Here is a 15885-nt window from a genome sequence, read left to right on the forward strand (position 1 = left end):
GGACAAGAGTGGAGCAGAGAACCAGCAGAAGCCTACTGTGGTCGGTCACATATTTGGAGGGACAGCCAACAGGACTTGCTAATGGATCAGGTGTTGGGAGGAAGGAGGCGAGAGACAGGGAAGAGTAAGGCCCCCAAAAGAGAAATAAATTGGATAAATGCAGCAGGTCAGGCAGAGTCTGGGTTACTAACAAGGCATCTTCCAGCTGATCACGAGGCTGAAGGTGGGCCCGGGGTGAACAAGCAGTCACTGTCATAGCTGCCGATTTTAAATTCCCTCTCTAGGCCAGGCATGGTGGCTCAGGCCTGTAATTCCAGAGCTTTGGGAGGCTGAGACAGGAGGATAGCTTGAGGTCAGGAGTTCAAGACCATTCTGGGCAACATAACAAGATCCCCCCACCACCAGTCTCTACAAAAATGTTTAAAATTAGCCGGGCATGTTGGTGCACACCTGTAGTCCCAGCTGCTCTGGAGGCTATGACAGGAGAATCACTTAAGCCCAGGAATTCAAGGTTGCAGTGAGCTCTCGTCACGCCACTGCACTCCAGCCTGGGTGACAGAGTAAGCAGAGGTGAAAAGAGTACATATTCTCCAGAACCTAGCTCTGAACACACACACACACACACACACACACACACACACACACACACACACACACACACACACACACACACCCTCTCTGAATCTCTCAGGAACCTGGTCGGGAAAAGAAGAGGGTTGGAACAGTCTCAGTGGTTCTCAGTGAGGGTGGAACCACTCGTACAGCATACGGACATTTAGAGGAGGGGACCAAGGATGCTAGACATCTGGAAACACGTGGGAAATCCCACCCAGTAAAGAATGGCCCCGTGTCCCACTTCCAAATATCCCACTAAGCATTTATGAAGATGAAAAGCCTGTATATGCGAGTATAGTTGTTTAAAAATACTTCCCACGGCTGGGCGCGGTGGCTCACGCCTGTAATCCCAGCACTTTGGGAGGCCTAGGTGGGTGGATCACCTGAAGTCAGGAGTTCAAGACCAGCCTGGCCAACATGGTGAAACCTCGTCTCTACTAAAAATACAAAAATTAGCCAGGTGTGGTGGTGCCCACCTGTACTCCCAGCTACTCGGGTGACTGAGGCAGGAGAATTGCTTGAACCTGGGAGGCAGAGGCTGCAGTGGGCCAAGATCACAACACTGTACTCCACCCTAGGCAACAGAGCATGTCACCAATAACAACACTCATGGCTTTTGAGGTGCAATACACTCAAATCAATCTGAATTTATAGCTGTGACATCTGGAGTGATTCTATGCATAGGTGCAAACATCTATTTCAGTCTCTTCCTAGGGTAATCATGCCTCGATATTTACAAATTTAAAGTGCATTTATAATATTATATGCATCTATTTCTCCTCTTTTGTACAGTTCAATTGTAAGCCTAAGCATATTTTATATTTATATACATACACATACATTTATTATTATTATTTTTTTTTTTTTTTTTTTTTTTTTTTTTTTGAGACGGAGTCTCGCTCTGTCACCCAAGCTGGAGTGCACTGGCCAGATCTCAGCTCACTGCAAGCTCCGCCTCCCGGGTTCACGCCATTCTCCTGCCTCAGCCTCCCGAGTAGCTGGGACTACAGGCGCCCGCCACCTCGCCCGGCTAGTTTTTTGTATTTTCTAGTAGAGACGGGGTTTCACCGTGTTAGCCAGGATGGTCTCGATCTCCTGACCTTGTGATCCGCCCGCCTCGGCCTCCCAAAGTGCTGGGATTACAGGCTTGAGCCACCGCGCCCGGCCACACATACATTTAATACTCAAACAATTCTATGAGGAAACACTGCCATTAGTTCCATTTTATAGATGAAGAAACTGAGGCGCAGAGTGGTGCCAGAGCCCACAAGGCTGGTGAGCAGCCGAACACGCATTTGAACCCAGGAAGTTTACTCCAAAACTCATAATGTCTAAAGCACCATATCATATAGACTTCAGGTACATTATTTTATCTATGAATTTTATTTCAGAATAGTAAGGTACTTACTAAATACTGGTCCAATAAAAATGAGATGCAGGCCGGGTGTGGTGGCTCAAGCCTGTAATCCCAGCACTTTGGGAAGCCAAGACGGGCGGATCACGAGGTTAGGAGATCGAGACCATCCTGGCTAACACGGTGAAACCCCGTCTCTACTAAAAAAAATACAAAAAACTAGCCTGGCGTGGTAGCAGGCGCCTGTATTCCCAGCTACTCGAGAGGCTGAGGCAGGAGAATGGCGTAAATCCGGGAGGCGGAGCTTGCAGTGAGCTGAGATCCGGCCACTGCACTCCAGCCCGGGCGACAGAGCGAGACTCCGTCTCAAAAAAAAAAAAAAAGAGAGATGCAATGGTCTCAAATCTCTCTAGGTCTCTCCTAGCTCTAAAATCCTTTTCTTCTAGCTATGTTCCTAAACACTCTTCTCATTCAAGTTCACTTGGAAGCAAGAGAACTTTCCTGAAGAGGCACCGTGTTATATCAAATTAGCAAGGCCATTTTGCTTTGTTTGTTTATTTATTTATTTTGAGACAGAGTCTCACTCTGTCACCCAGGCTAGAGTACACAGGTGCGATCTCAGCTCACTACAACCTCCGCCTCCCAGGTTCAAGCGATTCTCTGCCTCAGCCTCCCGAGTAGCTGGGATTACAGGTGTGCACCACCACACCCAGCTAATTTTGTATTTTTAGTAGAGACGGGGTTTTTCCATGTTGGTCAGGCTAGTCTCGAACTCCTGACCTCGGGTGATCTGCCTGCCTCAGCCTCCCAAAGTGCTGGAATTACAGGCAGTGAGCCACCTTGCCTGGCTACTTTGTTTTTTAACCACAGTACTCAAGTCTAGCAAAGATGCAATACAGGTTCTTAAGCATTCCTGGAGGGAAGGCAATGAATGATCCCTTCTCAACATAAATTCAGCAACATGCCCCAAGAATTTAAAAAATGCTCACATTCTTTGACTCTGGCTTCACTTCAGAAAATCTTTCTTAAGTAAATATTTTTTATTGTGGTAGAATAGACATAACATAAATTTACCATTTTAACCATTTTAAAGCCTGTGATTCGGTGCCATTTAGTACATTCACAATAGTGTACAACCATTACCACTATCTAGTTCCAAAACATTTCACCATCCAAAAAGGAAACCCCGTGTCCATTACACAGCCACTCCCCATCCCGCCTCCCTCGGACTCTGGCAACCACTCATCTGCTTTCTGTCTCTATAAATTTGACTATTCTAGATATTCCATATAAATGGAATCACACAATATGTGACTTTCTCTGTCTGCTTCTTTCACTTCAGCAAAATATTTTCAAGGTTCACCCACATGGTAGCATGCATCAGTACTTCATTCTTTTGTTTTTATTTCTTTTATTGACATAAAATTCACATAACATAAAATTAAATATTTTAAAGTGTACAATTCCATGACATTTAGTACATTCACAGTGCCCTGAACTACCACCCTATTTCCAAAACATTTTCATCAGCCCAAAATAAAACCCCATATACATTTTTCCCCCTCCCCTTATCCCCTAGCAACCACCAATGTGCTTTCGTTCCCCTATAAAGTTAACTATTCTGGATATTACTCATATAAACAGAATCACACGTTATGTGACTCTTTCTGTCTGGCTTCTTTCATTTAACATTAGGTTTTCGAGGCTCATCCACATTCTGGCATATATCAGGACTTCAAGACTGCACATCTTTTTATGGCTGAGTAATATTTCTTTTCTTTTTTTTTAATGGAGCCTTGCTCTGTCACCCAGGTCAGAGTGCGGTGGCATGATCTTGGCTCACTGCAACCTCTGTCTCCCAGGTTCAAGCGATTAATTCTCCTACCTCCGCCTCCCGAGTAGCTGAGATTACAGGCACCTGCCACCATGCCTGGCTAATTTTTGTATTTTTAGTACAGACGGGGTTTCACCATGTTAGCCAGGCTGGTCTCAAACTCCTGACCTCAAGTGATCCACCCACCTCAGCCTCCCAAAGTGTTGGGATTGCAGGCGTGAGCCACCGCGCCCTGTCTGGCTGAGTAATATTTCATTGTATAGAGATACCACATTTTCTTTGTCCATCCATGGGTGGTCATTTCCACTTTTGGATTATTGTGAATAATGCTGCTATGAACATTTGTGTACAGTTTTTATTTGAACACTTGTTTTCTTTTTCTTTTTTTTTTTTTTTTTGAGACAAAGTTTCACTCTTGTTGCCCAGGCTGGCGTGCAATAGCACGATCTTGGCTCACCGCAACCTCCGCCTCCCAGGTTCAAGCGATTCTCCTGCCTCAGCCTCCTAAGTAGCTGGGATTACAGGCATGCGCCACCACACTGGGCTAATTTGTATTATTAGTAGAGACGGAGTTTCTCAACGTTGGTCAGGCTGGTCTCGAACTCCTGACCTCAGGTGATCCGCTGGCATCGGCCTCCCAAAGTGCTGGGATCACAGGCGTGAGCCACCATGCCCAGCCTCAACACTGGTTTTCAATTCTTTTGCGTATATACCTAGAAGTGGAATTGCTGGGTCAGACAGTATTCTATGAATTCTATGTTTAGCTTATTGAGGTCCTGCCAAATTGTTTTCACGGCAGCTGCACCATTTTACATTCCCACCAGCAATGTTCCAATTTCTCCTTCTCCACATCCTCGCCAACACTTGTTACTTTTCTTATTATAACCATCCTAGTGGGTATGAAGTGGTATCTCATTGTAGTTTTATTTGCATTAATCTAATGACTAATGACATTGAGCATCTTTTCATGTACTTTGGCCATTTGTATATATTATTTGGAGAAATGTCTACGCAAGTCTTTGCCTATTTTTAAATTGGGTTGTCTTTTTGTTGTTGAGTTATGCCTAAGGAAGTAATTTTAAATTTTAAAAAATATAGCCGGGTGCGGTGGCTCATGCCTGTAATCCCAGCACTTTGGGAGGCAGAGGCGGGCAGATCACTTGAGGTCAGGAGTTCGAGACCAGTCTGACCAACATGGAGAAACCCCGTCTCTACTAAAAAATATAAAAGTAGCCGGGCATGGTTGTGCATGCCTCTAATCCCAGCTACTTGGGAGGCTGAGGCAGAAGAATCACTTGAACCTGGGAGGCAGAGGTTGCGGTGAGCCGAGATTGTTCCATTGCACTCCAGCCTGGGCAACAAGAGTGAAACTCCATTTCAAAAAAAAAAAATTTTTTTGAAAAAATATTTAAGCATAAAGACATTTATCACAGTGTCATTAACAATAGTGAAAAGACTAGAAATCACACTAATGTCTAACAATAGGGCACACAACAACAGTTCCAGCCCTTAAGGGGCACTTTGTCTTGTTGGAAAGGCACCAGAAAAAAACCCCAAAATTTAGTAAGTCCCAAATTCTGGGTACACAGGGAGTGCCAGAGCAGTTCAGAAGATCAGCGGGGAGAGTGTCAGGGGAGACTTCTCCAGACAGGTGAAGAAATGTGAGGGTAAGGGTATGCGAGGCAGAAAGAATGGCATTCATCAAGAGTTGTGACAAAGAATAGTATGGCCAGGCACAGTGGCTCACACCTGTATTCCTAGCACTTTGGGAGGCCAAGGTGGGTGGATTACCTGAGGTCAGGAGTTCGAGACCAGCCTGGCTGACATGGTGGAATCCCATCTCTACTAAAAATACAAAAATTTACCAGGTGTGGTGGCGGGCTCCTATAATCCCAGCTACAGAGGAGGAGGAGGCTGGAGAATCGCTTGAACCTGGGAGGCAGAGGTTGCAATGAGCTGAGATTGCGCCATTACACTCCAGCCTAGGCAACAGAGCAAAACTCCCATCTCAAAAAAAAAAAAAAAAAAAGAAGAAGAATATGACCAGGGAACTGCAAACAGTTTTATGGGCTGTGGTATAAGGTTCAGTGCAGAGAAGCAGGAAGGAACTGGAACTAGAAGGATTTTTTATGCTAAACCTTTACCCGAAAGCCCAGGGAGCGTCAGAAGGAGGTCACGTGATCAACCTATGTGTTGAAAGGATCACTCTGACATCCCATGGAGGATGGAATATGGTGGGGCCAGACTAGGGTCTACTCAGGAGGCTGTTGTGAGACAAAAGGAACTAAGACAGTCGCTGTCAGGGGGACAGGAAGTAAGACATTAAGAACTGCAGCACCATTAGACTGTGAGCCACACAAGGTCAGAGAGCAGACATGATTCCTGTATCAGAGTTCCTCTCTGTTATGGGTTGAATGCTGTCTTAGTCCATTTGGGCTGCTATAACAGGGTGGCTTATCAACAACAGAATTTGTTACTCATAGTTTTGGAGGCTGGGACATCCAAGATCAAGGCCCTGACAGCCTCGGTGTCTGGCGAGGGCCCACTTCCTGGTTCACAGATAGTGCCTTCTTACCATGTCCTCACATAGTAGAAGGACCAGGCTAGCTCTCTGGGGTCTGGGCACTAATCCCAATCATGAGTGTTCTGCCTTCCCAAAGACCCCATCTCCTAATGCCATCACCTTGGGAGTTAGGATTTCAACATTTGAATTTGAGGGGAACACAAACATTCCGACTATAGCAGAGTACGTCCCTCCAAAACAGATATGTTGAAGTCCTAACCCCCAGTACTTCAGAATGTGACCTTATTTGGAAATAGAGTCATTGTAGATGTAATTAGTTAAGAGATCATACTAGAGTAGGGTGGACACTTAATCTACTATTACTGTTTTCCTTATGAGAAGACAGTCGTCAAGAGTTCGAGACCAGCCTGGCCAACGTGGCGAAATCCCGTCTCAACTAAAAATACAAAAATCACACGGGCGTGGTGGCACACGCCTGTAATCCCAGCTATGTTGGAGGCTGAGGCAGGAGAATCGCTTGAACCCGGGAGACAGAGGTTGCAGTAAGCCAAGATCGTACCACTGCACTCCAGCCTGGGCGACAGCGTGAAACTCTGTTAAAAAAAAAAAAGAAAAGAAAAGAAAAAACCTGAAACACAGAGAGGGCAAGCAAATTTCCCAAGGGTACAAAGCTAGTTAAATGGCAGAGCCAGGATCTGATGCCTGGCAGGCTGACTTCAGGCTGCAGTGCTCTTACCCAATATACTAAGCAGCTGTTCTAATAAATATTTGCTGGAAAGTTCAATGGATGGATAAATGAATGAATGGATCAATCTGGATTTGGTACCAGAGTAAAAAGTGAAGATGGGTGAGGTGTGGTGGCTCATGCCTGCAATTCCAGCACTTTGGGAGGCTAAGGTGGTAGGATTGCTTGAGGCCAGGAGTTCAAGACCAGCCTGGGCAACATGACAAGGCCTCATCGCTATAAAAAAATAAAACAATTAGCTGGGCGTGATGCCCTGCACCTGTAGTCCCAGCTACTTGGGAGGCTGAGGTGGGAGGATCACTTGAGCCTGGGGAGATCAAGGCTGCAGTGAACCAGGATTAGGACCCTGCACGGGTTTGATGGCTCATGCCTATAATCCCAGCACTTTGGGAGGCCGAGATGGGTGGATTGCTTGAGTCCAGGAGTTCAAGACCAGACTGGGCAACATGGAGAAATCCCATCTCTACAAAAATGCAAAAATTAGCTGGGTGCTGATGATGTGTGCCTGTAGTCCCAGCTACTCAGGGGGCTGAGGTGGGAGGATCACTTGAGCCCGGAGGCAGAGGCTGCAGTAAGCCGAGACTTGTGCCACTGCACTCCAGCCTGGGCAACAGAGTGAGACCCCGCCTCAAAAAAAAAAAAAAAAAAAGTGAGGATGACTGCCAGGTGTCTGGCTCAGATGACTTAGTAGGTAAGGTATCTCCATTTAGTGAGACAGGAAAAAGAGAGGTGATATCAGATTTGCGAGGTGGAGGTTGGAGTCTGGGGAAAAAACAAATATGTTCTTGAAATGCTGAGTTTGAATTGCCAAGAAGACAAACAAGTGATGTCCAATAGACTGCTGGACATGTGGGTCTGGAACTCCAGAGAGATGCATGGGTTAGACTCGGGAGCCATCGGTATACTTAATATCAGGGTTTGAATGAGATCACCAAAGCACAGTGTATAGAAAGAGAAAGCAGACCACCCAAGACAGAGCCCTGAGGACACTGGAATTCACGAGGCAAGTGAAAAAAAAGGATCCTTTGCTTCCTAGCAGAGGGTCTGTCATGGAAACGACAAGTCAGGTTGTGGTGGCTTGAGGAATGAATAGAAAATAAATCACAGGGTAAATGTATGTGTTACGGGTGAGAAAGTGACAGAGACGGATTGATGGGCTGTGGTAGAGAATCAGTGTGGACATGGTGGTTTGTTGGTTGGAGCTAGCTTGCATCAAATGAGAGCTGATTATTAAATTTCAGAAATGTTGCAAGCTGGTTGTTAGATGTAGCCTTTTTTTTTTTTTTTTTTTTTTGAGACGGAGTTTCTCTCTTGTTGCCCAGGCTGGAGTGCAATGGCGCGATCTCTGCTCATCGCAGTCTCCTGGGTTCAAGTGATTCTCCTGCCTCAGCCTCCTGAGTAGCTGGGATTACAGGCAGGTGCCACCAAGCCCAGCTAATTTTGTATTTTTAGTAGTGATGGGTTTCTCAGGTCAGGCTGGTCTCAAACTCAGGTGATCGGCCTGCCTTGGCCTCCCAAAGTGTTGAGGTTATAGGCGTGAGCCACTGTGCCCAGTCGATACAGTCATTATTAAAAATTTAGTTGAAGAGACTTACAATCAAATATAAATTAAATTAATACCAAAGGTCATAATTTCTTAAAACTCTTCACTTCCTAATTATCTTACTAGGCTTTATTGTCTATGCTCTTATACTTAGTGTATCTGTATGGTGGATATACCATAATGACATGCCACTGCACCTCGTTTCCCAGCTCTGTGTTCAGTGATGTCAACTGGTAGCTTGAAACTAACCATGGAAATTACCAAATGCTACGAGTCAGAACTTGATTTATTTATTGTTTTATTGATTGTTTAGACTTATGAAAGGAGAAAATGTTAGTAATGCAGATTTCACTTAAAAGTGTATCATGTCTGTAGCCATCATCACATTGTGAACAGAATTTTTAAAAACTGAAGAAATAGTCTTCCAGTATTCAAAAACAGTTACCTGGCCAGGCGTGGTGACTCATTCCTATAATCCCAGCACTTTGGGAGACCAAGGCTGAAGGGTCATTTGAGACTGGGAGTTCAAGATCAGCTTAGGCAACAGAGAGAGGCTCTGTCTCTACAAATAAATTGGCCAGGCATTTGACACACGACTGTAGTCCTAGCTACTTGGAAGGCTGAGATAGGAGGATCCCTTAAGCTCAGGAGTTTGAGGGTACATTGAGCTATAATGGTGCCACTGTGCTCCAGCCTGTGCAACAGAACAAGACCCTGTCTGTAGATGAATGAATTAATTAATAAAATAAAACTATTATCCAGTTCCTCAAAGAAGTCACTCATACCACTAATGAATGAGTGAAGTTCTGACATATGTCTTCATTGTTTAACTTCCAAGTCCTTAACATAAAGGCAAATATAAACCAACATTTATGTTGGGTTTGTTAATTGCAACCACAGGTTGCCTAGGATATAAAAATTTGGCAAAAATCAACAAAAGCATTATGTGACAATCAATTGTCTATATTGAATTTATAATACAATTTAATTATGTGTTACATATCCATTATGTCAATAAAATGTATAGTAAACAAATGTGTATGTATGTATATATGTATACATATACATATATATCTATGTATATACATATACACACACACACAATTGCTTTTCCCCCCAGACATTATTCAACCTCCTGACAACATAAGAGGCAGAGCAGTCCCACTGCCATGGGAATAGGTTATTAGAGTTAAAGTAGTAAAGGCCTTCAGCACTGAGAGGGCTGGAAGAGGCACAGAATTCATGCAGGATAAAAGAATGACTAAGGGATGTGGGTCTGTAAGGCCCAAGAAACTCCATGCATTGCGTGATGAGAGGACTCCATGCATTGAGAGAAAGGTAGCAATGAGGATGAGTAGTTGTAACAGCCTGATGATAACTATCTCAAGCTGGTACTACCCAAGAACAATGGTCTGGATGTGACTGCAGGGGGCTGACTCCTTGGTTCTCACTGGCCCGTAGTATATGGAAAATGAGTAGTCCCCATTTGTTAGGTCACAGAGAAAGAAGTGTCCTCAGGAGACAACCTGGTCTCAGTTCATAATAATAGCTTCCATTTATTGAATGCAAGGGGACCGTGGTACAGCAGTGTGATCAGAGCTTCTGAGTTAGACATTTCAGGTTAGAATTCAAGCTCGGCCACTTACTATACATGTGAGACTGAGCAGGCTACTTACCTTCTCTGAGCTTTCATGTCCTAGTGTGTAAAATGGAGAAAACATCATGTATCATGCAAAAGATAGTACACTTAAAAAGTAAGCATACAAGATAAAACAAAAGGCATCCAAATAGGAAAATTTCTAATTCCAAACAGGAAATTTTGTTTCTTTGCTGACAATATGATTCTATACCTAGGAAACCCTAAAGACTCTACCAAAGGCTCCTGGAACTTATAACTTTAGTAAAGTTTCAGGATACAAAATCAATGTACAAAAATCAGTAGCATTTCTATATACCAATAATGTTCAAGCTGAGAGTCAAATCAAGAATCCAATCCCATTTACAACAGCCACGAAAAAATTGAAATGCCTAGGAAAACAGCTAACCAAAAAGGTGAAAGATCTCTAGAAAAAGAACTACAAAACATTGCTGAAAGAACTCAAGGACAACACAAATAAATGGAAAAATATTACATGCTCATGTATTGGAAGAATCAATATCTTTAAAATGGCCATACTACCCAAAGCAATTTATAGATTTAACACTATTCCTATCAAACTACCAATGTAATTTTTCACAGAATTAGAAAAAACTATTCTAAAATTCACATCGAACCAAAAAAGAGCCCAAATAGCCAAAACAATCCCAAGCAAAAAAAAAAAAAAAAAAGCCAGAGACATCACACTATCTGACTTCAAACTATACTATAAGGCTAGAGTAAATAAAACAGCATGGCAGTGGTACAAAAACAGATGCATAGGCCAATGGAACAGAATAGAGAACCCAGAAATAAAGCCATACACCTACAACCACCTGATCTTTGACAGAGTGGACAAAAACAAGCAATGGAGAACGGGTTCCCTATTCAATAAATGGTGCTTGGATCACTGGCTAGCCATATACAGAAGAATGAAACTAGAACCCCATCTTTCACCATATACAAAAATCAACTCAAGATGGATTAAAGATTTAAATGTAAGACCTCAAACTATAAAATCCTGGAAGAAAACCCAGGAAATATCCTTCTCAACATCAGCCTTGGCAAAGAATTTTTGGCTAAGTACTCAAGAGCAATTGCAACAAAAACAAAAATGGACAAGTGGGACCTAATTAAACTAAGGAGCTTCTGCAGAGCAAAAGAAACTCTCAACAGAGCAAACAGGCAACCTACAAAATGGGAGAAAATATTCGCAAACTATTCATCCGACAAAAATCTAATATCCAGAATCTATAAGGAACTTAACAAGCAAAAACCAAATAACCCCACTAAAAAATAGGCAAAGGGGCCAGGCACAATGGCTCACACCTGTAATTTCATTACTTTGGGAGGCCAAAGTGGGAGGATTGCTTGAGACCAGGAGTTCAAGACTAGCCTGGGCAACAGGGCAAGGCTCTGTCTCTACGAAACATTTAAAAATTAGCAGGGTGTGGTAGTGTGCACCTGTGGTCTCAACTCTACCTGAGAGGCTGAGGCAGGAGGATCACTTGAGCCCAGAAGGTCGAGGCTGCAATGAGCCATGTTCGTGCTACCGCACTCAAGCCTGGCTGAAGAAGAAAAAAAAAAAAAAAGAAGAAGAAGAGGGCAAAGGACATGAATAGATACTTCTCAAAAGAAGACATACAAGTGGCCAACAAACATGAAAAATTGCTCATCACCACTAATCATCAGAGAAATGCAAACCAAAATCACAATGAGATGCCATCTCACACCAGTCAGAATGGCTATTATCAAAAAGTCAAATAATAACAGATGCTGGCGAGGCTGCAGAGAAAAGGGAATGCTTGTACACTATTGGTGAGAATCTAAATTAGTTCAGCCACTGTGAAAAGCAGTTTGGAGATTTCTCAAATAACTTAAAACAGAGCTATCATTCAACCCAGCAATTCCATTTCTGGGTATATACCCAAAAGAAAATAAATTATTCTACCAAAAAGACACATGCATTCATATGTTCATCACAGCACTGTTCACAATAGCAAAGACATGGAATCAACCTAGGTGCCCATCAACAGTGGATTGGATAAAGAAAAGTAGTACATATACACCATGGAATACTATGCAGCCATAAAAAAGAAGAAAATCATGTCCTTTGCAGCAACATAGATACAGCCAGAGGCCAATATCCTAAGCAAATGAATGCAGGAAAAGGAAACCAAATACCACGTGTTCTCGCTTATAAGTGGGAGCTAAATACTGGCTACTCATGAACATAAAGATGAAAACAGGCTAGGCGCAGTGGTTCACGCCTGTAATCCCAGCACTTTGGGAGACTGAGGCGGGCGGATCACCTAAGGTCAGGAGTTCGAGACCAGCCTGGCCAACATGGTGAAAACCCGTCTCTACTCAAAATACTAAAAATTAGCTGGGCATGATGGTGCACGCCTATAGTCCCAGCTACTTGGGAGACTGAGACATGAGAATCACTTGAACCCAGGAGGGCGGAGGTTGCAGTGAGCCGAGATTGTGCCACCACACTCCAGCCTGGGTGACAAAGTGAGATTCCGTCTAAAAAAAAATTTTTTTTTAATAATAGTAAAGATGAGAACAATAGGGCGGGTGCAGTGATTGACACTTGTAATTCCAGCACTTTGGGAGGCCTAGGCAGGCAGATCACAAGGTCAGGAGTTTGAGACCCGCCTGGCCAACATGGTGAAACCCTGTCTCTACTAAAAATACAAAAATTAGTGGTGGGCGCCTGTAATCCCAGCTACTTGGGAGGCTGAGGCATGAGAATCACTTAACCCAGGAGGCGAAGGTAGCAGTGAGCCGAGATCTTGCCACTGCACTCCAGCCTGGGCGACAGAGCGAGACTCTGCCTCAAAAAAAAAAAAAAAAAAAAAAAGTGCTATCTCAGAACATGAAATAATTAAAAAGTCTTCTGTAGTACAAACACACATAACACCTGGGCAAATTATTGCAAAAAGTAGAAAAAATACAAGTTTAGCTCATCCTTCATCACCGATAAAAAAAATTGATAAGTTCAAAGGCCATCTCCTCTTCCCTATTTTCTGTCTCATCCAATGATTTTTAAATTTCAAGAGGACTTGTAGTAATGAATATAGGTGCTATAAATTAATCTAAGCATGATTCAACTCTTTAATTTATGTATTCATGAAAATTTTACCTGTTATCAATCTTAGGGTTCCAAGTGTTAATGGCAATTCTAAACGAAAGTCAAATATAATCATTTGCAAAAAAGCATTAAAGATGATTAATTAGTATTTTCATGCAGCTGTGATCTATTCTGTGCTTTTAGAGCTGAAAATTTTTTACCAAAAACATTTACCTATGCTAATCTACAGGAAATTGCAGAACATTCTCTAGTTTTCTGTGTACTCAGCCACATTTACAGCATTTTCATAACTGGGGTCATATTTCATATTTCCTGACTTTAAAAGGCATCACAATTCTACACCCTTGAAAATTAGGTTGGTTTCCACACCATTCCTTGAATATTTATGTGTTCAGTTCCAAAAGGATGATAGTGATTAAATGTACTCGTGTTAACAAATTCCCATTTTTGTGTTTTGCATGATTTGGAGAATATGTATATTCCAGTTTCAAGGAGCCTAAACTTGAGGTGTCCTTAAAACTCAGTCACAAGGCTTAGGTTGAAAAGTGTTTTCAGAGAAATGATTTATCTGTGCTGAATAAAAGCTGTAGCACTGGCAGCTCAGATCCAGCTGTGATTGCTAAAGCATGTCCAGGCTGGTTATCTAATGCCTCTGCAGGAATTTAGGCCACACATTAATGCACTGAAGATAAAATCAATTTGAAAATTTCTTAAATCAAATGCCAATCCTGGTATAATACTCGACGTGCAGGAGAACCAGCCAACAGTAATAGGAAGCCAATTACAGACTATAAACCACTCTGCTCAAATGTCCTGGTTTGTTACTGACAGGGCCCATTACACACAGTTTGCGTAAGTTAAATCCACTGATGAGATAGAACTGCTATATGCACACATGCATGTGTGCGTGTCCTGGCTGCACCTAACATAAAGATGCAACTCAATTAACAGGAACGCTTATCGAGTGCAAAAATTCACAGCAACATCCTGAACATGAGATCCCCAAGAAACATCTTCCCGTTCCTCCACAGCAGTGCAACTGAGCAGTGAAGCATTGGTTTTAAAATCAGCCCCAGATTGTTTTTTCTTTTCTTTCCTTTTTTTTTTTTTTTTTTTTTTTTTTTGAGATAGAGTTTTGCTCTGTGGTCCAGGCTGGAGTGCAGTGGCACAATCTCAGCTCACTGCAACCTCCACCTCCCGGGTTCGAGTGATTCTCCCGCCTCAGCCTCCAGAGTAGCTGGGATTACAAGTGCCTGCCACCATGCCCAGATAATAATTTTTTGTATTTTTAGTAGAGACAGAGTTTCATCATTTTGGCCAGGCTGGTCTCGAACTCCTGACCTCAGGTGATCCACCTGTCTTGGCCTCCCAAAGTGCTGAGATTACAGGCGTGAGCCACGGCACCCGGCCCAGGCCCAGATTCTAATACTGCCCCTGCCACCCACTTGCTATTATTTCGCCTCCTGATTTTCTCATTTATAAAATGGGATTAGCAATGAAGTCTATGTAGTAGCCTATAAAGACTAAATTAGGTCATTCTTACGAAATTCTAAGAACAGTAGTACTCAACAGATGATGGCCAGTATTATCATTTTGTTTCTCTATCTTCTTGACGGCCAGACCCCAAAACAGCAAACGAAAAAGAAGTAACATGGCTAATATCACACTTCTGTTAACCTGTTTGCGGTGCTTGGCAGGGTTGCAAGTAGTGAAGAAGATCCTATTTACTTTCATTTGCAAGTGTGATCTGTGAAGAAAATAAGAGCTAAGGGTGGTTTCACAAATATTTCCCAGGGCCAGATTTCCCTGTAAGTTAATCCTTTGAAATTAGCATGTAGGCCGGGCATGGTGGCTCATGCCCATAATCCCAGCACTTTGGGAGGTCAAGGTGGGCGGATCACAGGGGTCAGGAGATCAAGACCACCCTGGTTAACACGGTGAAAACCCGTCTCTACTAAAAATACAAAAAATTAGCCAGGTGTGGTGGCGGGTGCCTGTAGTCCCAGCTACTCGGGAGGCTGAGGCAGGAGAATGGTGTGAACCCGGGAGGCAGAGCTTTCAGTGAGCCGAGATTGTGCCTCTGCACTCCAGCCTGGGCGACAGAATGAGAGTCCATCTCAAAAAAGAAAGAAAGAGAAAGAGGAGAGAGAGAGAGAGAGAGAGAAGAGAAAGTGAGAGAGAGAGAGAGAGAGAGAGAGAGAGAGAGAGAGGAGAAGGGAAGGGAAGGGAAGGGGAAGGGGAAGGGGAAGGGGAAGGGGAAGGGGAAGGGAAGGGAAGAAATGAGCATGTAGATATGCTGGCTACCTTTTCATGTAGATCTGGGAGCTGGTGGCTAAAAGGAAAGTCTCCTACCCCATCTGCTGCTCCCTTAGTTAAGGCCCCAACACTTCTGTCCTGAACTGCTGCAACTACCATCCACCCACCATCCATAAATGGTCTCAGCTTCTAGTCTCTCCAATTCATTCTCTTTCATTCAGCTGATTATTGTTGCATGCATAGTACAAATCAGGAACTGGTTTGTACTATAACAGGTATGG

This window comes from Rhinopithecus roxellana, chromosome 12, assembly GCF_007565055.1.
Source record: "Rhinopithecus roxellana isolate Shanxi Qingling chromosome 12, ASM756505v1, whole genome shotgun sequence".
In the NCBI taxonomy this organism is placed as follows: Eukaryota; Metazoa; Chordata; class Mammalia; order Primates; family Cercopithecidae; genus Rhinopithecus; species Rhinopithecus roxellana.